This window comes from Prinia subflava, chromosome 2, assembly GCF_021018805.1.
Source record: "Prinia subflava isolate CZ2003 ecotype Zambia chromosome 2, Cam_Psub_1.2, whole genome shotgun sequence".
In the NCBI taxonomy this organism is placed as follows: Eukaryota; Metazoa; Chordata; class Aves; order Passeriformes; family Cisticolidae; genus Prinia; species Prinia subflava.
The window spans coordinates 74502289-74510222 of record NC_086248.1 but is presented as its reverse complement, the minus strand read 5'-3'; positions in this window follow the sequence as shown (position 1 = coordinate 74510222).

Sequence of the window (7934 nt, the reverse complement as noted above, 5' to 3'; positions counted from 1 at the left end):
TTAGAGGGATTAATAATTTATCTGATGCTGCTTTCAACTGCCTTCCCCATACACTGCCTGTCAACCACAGAATAGTCTGGGTTGGAAAGGACCTTAAAGATCATCTAGTGCCAACTCCCCCTGCCATGGGCTGGAACACCTTCCACTAGAGCAGGTTGCTCAGAGCCCCATCCAACCTGGCCTTCAACATTTCCAGTGAGGTGAATTTTTCCAAATCACTGAAACTCTTCTCTTGTAGATCTCAGCTCATTGCCTGCCCTTTCCCACTGACTGGGATACAGAATTATCTCCTTATGCCTTTCAAATACACTTTCATAGCATGATGTTTCAGCCTTTTCTCACACCTAAGTGCAAAAATTGCAACATTACGGAACTGGTCCCTCTTCTCTTCTGTTCCCAGGGGCTCAGACAATCAACAAATCACCACTCAAATTGCAGAGCATCTTTCAAGGAAAGAGCAAGAAGCATTGATAATATTGATCATACACCTACCTCAGTTTATCAATTTAATTATGAAGCTATGAGCAGTTTGATATCAGCTGGTGTAATGATAAAATTTTATTGTGCCTAGGTCGTTGTACGGGTATAAAGTCTCTAAAGGTCTTACAACATTTTAGTATCTAAATAGAGTAATTTATTTATACAAAAGCACATATCTGAAGGCATAAGAGTTCTGAGAGCGGCCTTATTCTACAATCAATTATAAACCTAGGCAAACAAAGTCTAAACAAGACAATAACCAAAGCATAGAAATCTTAACACACAGAGTTCTAATGAAACAGCAAACAAAGCATAGAATTCCTAACAAGCAAAACTAGTAAGACTATAAGCAAAACAGAAATCTGACATTACAGCCTCTAGGTAAATCAGCCTCCCATCTGACCCCATGCAGGATTTTTCAACCGTGGGGTCACAATCACAGAAAGGGAACACAAGATCACAGATCCCAGACAGGGGTCCCGGCCGCGGGGATCACAGTGGCAGTGAAGGGGTCCCCAACTTGGCAGAGTTCCCAAATGCAGGGCCACAGGGACAAGGAGGGGTCCCAGGGGTCCTGCACCCTCGCAGGGGGAAGGGACGGGACCCCAGGCTACAATAGATGATACCTTTAGAATCCCATCCGGCTCCCTGGCAAGGCTCCATCCACAGGCTGCAGGAGGTGGAGGTTGGATCGATTGATCAGATTGATCACTCGACCAATTCCTCCAACTGACTGACTGACACAGAGGCTTTTTATCCCAAATTGCAAAATGCATATTCATATTTTTTATCTACACACTAACCAATCTAGGTACAATTCTAAAGTTCGTAAAACTACGAAAATCAGCGTCAAAACCTACGCACATAGTGTATCTATTAACGTAAAACTCTATCTTACTAGCATAAGGTTCTACCTTGTTGTACATAAAACTCATACTAAAAATTATAAACAATACTCTACTCTATTTTTGCTATGTCTGAACTCTATCACTAGCCTGAAGTTGTGTCCTTCCACACTGAACTAGGACTTAGGGCATGTAAGACTTAAGGCTCAGGGTTAGATTTCTACTTTATGTATCTGAAGCTTTTATATATTCTAATTTTTCTAAAGGTTTTAATTCTATCTCTGTACTTTTCACTCTCTGTGGAGGATCCATGGAAACATGGACTCCGACAGTATTGTTTTCTCTTAATTGCTTTATAACATGCCTGCTTTCAACTACTGAAATCGTTAATATATTTTATTTGTTTTGCAAAAGAAAACTAGCTAAAATAAAATCTTGACATCATCCTTTCCCATGGGTTTCACCAAGAATTTCAGTTTGTGCTACCTTATGCTGACCAAAACAGATCTATGTTGATTTTTTTTCTCAATTAAGCATCTTAAAAAAGTGAATGTGGCTAGTGTTTTCAGTTTGGTTGAGAAACTAGATATGATACTGATGTTTAATAAAGGCCCATTGTTTTTATTCCCAAGAATTCCTCTAACAAAAGGTCTCTGTTCTCTAGTTAAAATGCTGATGTTCTTTTTGTTTCTGTAGTAAATCAGAAAACAGGCTTTGCTCAAAACTTTTAGCCTTAAATCAGTGTTTACTATTCAATAAACTGTCACTGAATCACAGGATCCTGTGGAGAAGTAATCCTTCCTAATTGTAAACTAAATAAGGATCAGTTTTGTTACCATGCTGCTTGCTCATTGCTTCATTAAGCACTCTTGACTCTACTTGCAGGAAACTTTTTGACTTTGGAATAATCTGGCCCACAGTCCTGCACAATGTGTGACCATGGGGAATATGTTCAAGGCAGTCCCCAGAGCTGTGCACAAGGGTGACCCTACTGAAGATTTTGTAGCATTTTTGCTGGCCAGTGTCCAACCATCGTTTTACCAAGACATCTTTTTTTCAGGTGATATTTTACAGTATAATAGTAAGTGCCTTTTTGGCATAATGGGCACACATTGGGTTTGGAAAAAAGGAGGCAGAAAAGTCACCCGCATGAATGACAATCTCTGTCAGGTATGTTGTAATTGAGAGTCCTTCACAGATGAGTTCTGATACATCCCACTTTATTTTTCACAGGCTGATTCTCACATCCTCTCTCCTCGACCTTCCACTTGCCTCAGTTAACCAGAAGCATGGCTCTACCATTTATAGTTCATAGCTGTAGGAACAAAAATAACCTGAAAATAGTCCAAATGAAGTGTGACTGCATATTGTGCTTAAACTGTACCAACATGCATAACTATTTCTTGATGTTTTTTGTCCTGGAGGATTTACAATGAAATTTTCATGAAGCCTTCAGGGAGATGGAACACATTTGGGAATTACCACTTTCGTCTTTCCACAGGTTTTCCTGGCATTAGCAAAAACATGGCACAGTCAGTATTTGGCCTCAGTTATTTTCACATTTAGAATATGCTTGTGAACAGAGCTAGTTCCATTCAGACAGCCAAGGGTGTGGGCCTCTGGTCTTTATCAGAGGAAATATGTATGTGGTTAGCTCATAGCTGCAGAAGTCAGATGTAGGTAACCAGCAACTGAGTTGGGCAGACTTGTGTGGAGAATGTCCAGCCTCCTGGGGTTTGTTTATTTTTAGCTTCACCTTTTGCTCGGAAGGGTATTTTTGTCATGGTATTTTTTCTTGCAGCTGGGAAATCAGTGTTTTTCTTGGAAGTGCTCTGGCAGTTTTCTTAGTTAGGGCAGCCACCTCAGGAATTGATCCTCCTTGCAGCCTTCAGGGCAGGTTGTGAAGAAGAAAGAGAAGTAAATTTTGCCACTTTTTCGTAAGTGAGTAAGCCAGGCACTCCCACCAGCTGTGCTCCAGGGCACATGCCTTCTGCCAGCGCTCATCCCAGCTACTGGGTTTGTCCTGGAAGTGTCAATCTGCTTGTAGTTCAGCAGCTCAGCAATAGTGTGAAAAAGTTTTCTTCTCACAGTGTCATCCATGGAACAGCCTAAACACAAAGTTGGATTTTAGTTGAGTTCTACAAGCCAGGGCTTGAATTTGTTGTAAACATTCTCATGGAGATGAGACTCCAACAGCTTCAAGGTATCTCTTGTATCATAGTCATCTGCCTTCACTTCCAGCTTACTTAAGGTGACTTTCTTTGCACTGCTGCATTACTGGCACATAATAATAACTCAGCCTGTTGCCCTACTCTGAGCAAACTCTCCTGGTTAAAATCATAAAGCCCAATGCAAAACTGACAGTAGGCAGTAGGAAAATGGTTATTGGTTCCAATGCTCTTTTTCTCCTCTGATATATGCTGATTTAACTCACTGATAATCTTCTGTTATTCCACCAAGGAGCTCCTCTCCAATTCCTGAGGAGCAGGGCACCTTCTTGCCTCATCATTTGCCTCTCAAGGAAATAATGTTCCATAGAAATATACATGGATTCTAAATGAAATACCATTTCCCACTGTCTATAATGGAAGTGAGTGATGGACATTACTTTTTTTTTTTTTTTTTTTGAGTAGGAAATGCATTTTGAGTTACGTTGCAGAGAACAATTCTCATATAGACAGTTCATGAAATGTGCTCCTCCCTACCCAGCTAGTTCAACATACACAAGACTCAAACTAAAGACATGTCCAACTGTCTGGTGGCATAGAGGAAAAATGCCAATGGATCTGTAGATTTGAAAGTGTTACTGTTACTCTCAGTTTTATTTTTCTGGAAACCTACAGTGGTGAAACCCTACAACCTAATTGTCCCTGAGGATTAGATTCCATGTTTGAGGCAGAGAGTGTGTTGCTTGAGAGAAGAGTGTTGAGCTGAGGACCACTCTGACAAAACATTAACATACCAACCCTCACCTTCTCTCAGAAAGTAGCAAGTAAATAAATGCAAAGTGAATGTTCTGTATGCTAGACAAGACCCCTTCACATCCTGCTGTTGTGATGGCATCCTTGCTTCTTCTTTTCAGGTTGAGTTTTAGACTCTAGAATGAGTAACCTCTGCCTTTCAAACAACTACAGAAACACAGGGAAAAATCACACCTGGAAGTACTGCCTTGAGCAATGTGCAGTTGAGTTGTGGAAAAAAATACCATTTATAGAAATGGAAAGCTTTTATTTTTTTCCAGAGAACAAATGTAATCTTCTGATAACTTTTATTTCATTTTAATTTTCTTGTTTTGAAAATGTCAGAATATCCTCTTGTGATTTTTAAGAGATAATGGTTCAGGAAGACTTTTTTAAAATGCTAATTTAGTTTTAAAACTAAAAGCCCAAATGTGAAACTAAATGCTTTACCCCTGTCAAAATGTAAATTAGCATAATTCAAATGTTTCACAAGTCACAGAATAGTTCATGATTCTCATCACTTTATTTAAATGTGGAAAAAAATCTTTCAGGAAGAAAAAACATGTTTCTCTCTCCACTCTCACCTTTGCGACTCTCTCCTGTGATGTACCCATGTCATAGCTGTCCAGTGCACGGAGAGGTGTCCAGGAGGTTTTTCAGGAAGGCTGGAAAGCAGGACAGTGGGGTTAGAAGGATATGATTACCACAGGACCTTCTTTCCTGTAAATTTTGGACACAGCCATGGGAAGAATTTGGATGAGTCACCTTACAGACTGCAATTAGCCTTGTGTTTTCTGCTCTGCTTGACAATGCTATTGGCAGTGTTTCTGCTGTTGAACATACAACCAGTGTGTGGTAAACTGTGCCATCACAGTCTCCACTAGGTAATCATAAGTTAAGCTGTTAATAATGTCTGAACAATGAAGTTTTTGTTGGTGGTTTGTTCATATCAGCTTGTATTAATGAACTTCTTTCATATCTCTGACATTCAGGGAATGAAATTAAACTTTGACATTCAGAGAATGCCAGTTTACAGGAAATTGGCTCACCAAACCTAGATATAACAAACGTCTGCTTCAATTTCCCAGATAATTAAATGCAAAGAAAAGAAAACAAACCACTTTAACTAACAAAGAACACCTATCCACTTTTGAGAAAGCCATATCACATATAAGCAGAAGCTCTTGAGGTGCAATTATGAAGCACTATCTCTAGAATTAGGCATTGATCTAAATGAATGAAGATAAATTTCACTCACTTTACTATGTATAAATGTGCACCCAGATGAACCCTCATCTCCTCATCAGCCTTCATTCCCAGTGGGTTCTATGTTCAGCCCATTCCTCAATAACTTTTAAACCCACCTGTGAGTTTGCAGACATTCTTCCACAACACAAAAACGACCATGGCTGTCTCAGATCATGTTCGAGTTTTAAACCCACATACTGCTGCTGCTAGCCAGCACCCAGAAGCAGAGACCTTAGAGTCATAGAACCAAAATCATTTGGGTTGGAAGGAACCTTAAAGACCATCTAGTTCCAACCCCTCATGGGCAGAGATACCTCCTGCTCGACCAAGTTGCTCAATTCCCCATCCAACCTGGCCTTCCCTGTGAGGGGAGCAGGATGCCATCCTCTGTGACATCATGGAACACAGAACATTCCTAGATAAACATCAACAGGCTTACAACCCATTGCCTGCCTTAGAGCTCTTGAAGGTTTCAGGCACATAACAGGGGAGGGATTCATCTGGCTACCACTTCAAATCCCAGAGCTAGCACCCACTGAGACAGCTAAACCTGCTCTTGTTAACCTCAGGCACTCAGAGTCAGACTGACAAAAGGTATTGTTTCACTGCAAAATGAACACTGTTGTTGGGGGTGAGGAAAGAGCTTGTCTGGTAGTGAAACCTGCCGTGAAGCAGGGTGAGTCTGCCTGCACCCTGCTGCTGGTTGAGGCCTCAGCACAGAAAGACCTGTGCTATTTGCTGCCTGCTAGACTGAAGCAGGGCTTGTGTAATCTTTCTTGGCCATGAAAGAGAAGATGTCTCCTGCCACAGCAATCTCAACTATCATGTTTTTTCTTGCACTTCTGTGAATATGTGTTCCTAACTGAACTTCTGCCTAATTTTTTTTCTATATACTATGCAGCAAAATCCCTACAGACTTTACAATAAAAAAAAAAAAATGTAAGTTTTATAACTGTGCATTGTCCCTGCAGGACCATGCGAGTGGAAATTTTCATTTCATGTCCAAAACCAGTGGGCACCTTTATATTCAACCTGTCCCAGGCAAAAACATGTTCATTGCACTGCTGTCTGTAGCTATGGCTTTCATTCCCAAGGTAACAGAGTTTTTCTTCATGGCCCCTGTGCAATGGAAGTGTTTTCATTCAGGAAAGAACTACATAAAGTCCTGGGAAAAATCAAGAGTGAAAACCAGCTCCTCAAACCACAGGCCACAATGTCCTATCTCCTGTGATGATTCAATGCCAGTGATACTGAGGTCCTCCACAAGGACAGCACAGCTTTTTCCTGCTCCTTTGCCCCAAACTTTTATTGCTGAGCATGGCTTCATGTGGCATGGGATATCCCTTCCATCACTCTGTCTCAGCTGTCCTGGTTTCGCCACCTCCCAGTTTCTTGGGCACCTGCAACCCACTCACTGAGGGGGAAGAGTGGAGAAAAAGAGGAAACCTGGATGTTCTGCAAACACTACTCGGCAATAGCCAAAACATTAGTGTGTTATCAACACTGTTTTAGTTATAAGAATATGAAACACAGCACCATATGGACTGCTACAAAGAAAATTAACTCCATCCCAGTCAGACTCAATACAGGAGGAAAAAGGGAAACCAGATTAAAAAAAAAAAGAAAAAAAGAAAAAAAAAGCCGTTTTGTGTGTAGGTAGGGGTCATCTTTGTGTTCTGAGGTTGTAGAGCATCCCACATAGCAGAATCCCGACTTCTGTGTTGGGTTGTTGCAAATAAAAAGTTATCACATTCACACAGATGAGTTTTTCATCATGATGTTGACCTCAGAAGTCCTCTTTGCTTCACTTGCCATTGAACACCACTTTTAAAAGAGAATCAGAGGAGGGTTCAGAGATGCAATGAAACACAATGCTGTGTTTCCTTATGAGATGGAAGCAGTGTGGGGTGAAAATCAGCAGCAGCCTGGAATATCCATCTGTGCATGCTGGGCAGATAGGAGGCTGTCAGGGTTCTTCAGCCACAATAGTTTTATCATTTGTATTTCCAACAGAGAGATCAACAGCATGCCTTTGAGCTGACAGGGCAAAGGTGCAAGAGAAAGCTGCACCTGTGAAGGAGCCCACCTGTCACCTTCTTTTCTGCAGGACATAATGAATTTTACTTCATTGTATGAGACCTGGAAAAACACTCCTCGTGTGTAAAGCCGTGAATCAACAGAAGTGAAGTCTGAAGGGGAGTCCAGATGGTTTGGAACAAGAAATATAAGGAAGACAGTAAAGTAGCATGAAGTTTGTTGCTATTTAAGAGACTAACAATTTGGGGATTTTTGCCACACAAATTGTGTTATTGTTGTCACACTGTGTGGTTCCTCATCTTCCTGCTGTGGTTAGTAACTGAGAGGAAGTAAATTCAAGTGTTATCTCCACGGCAGACAACAA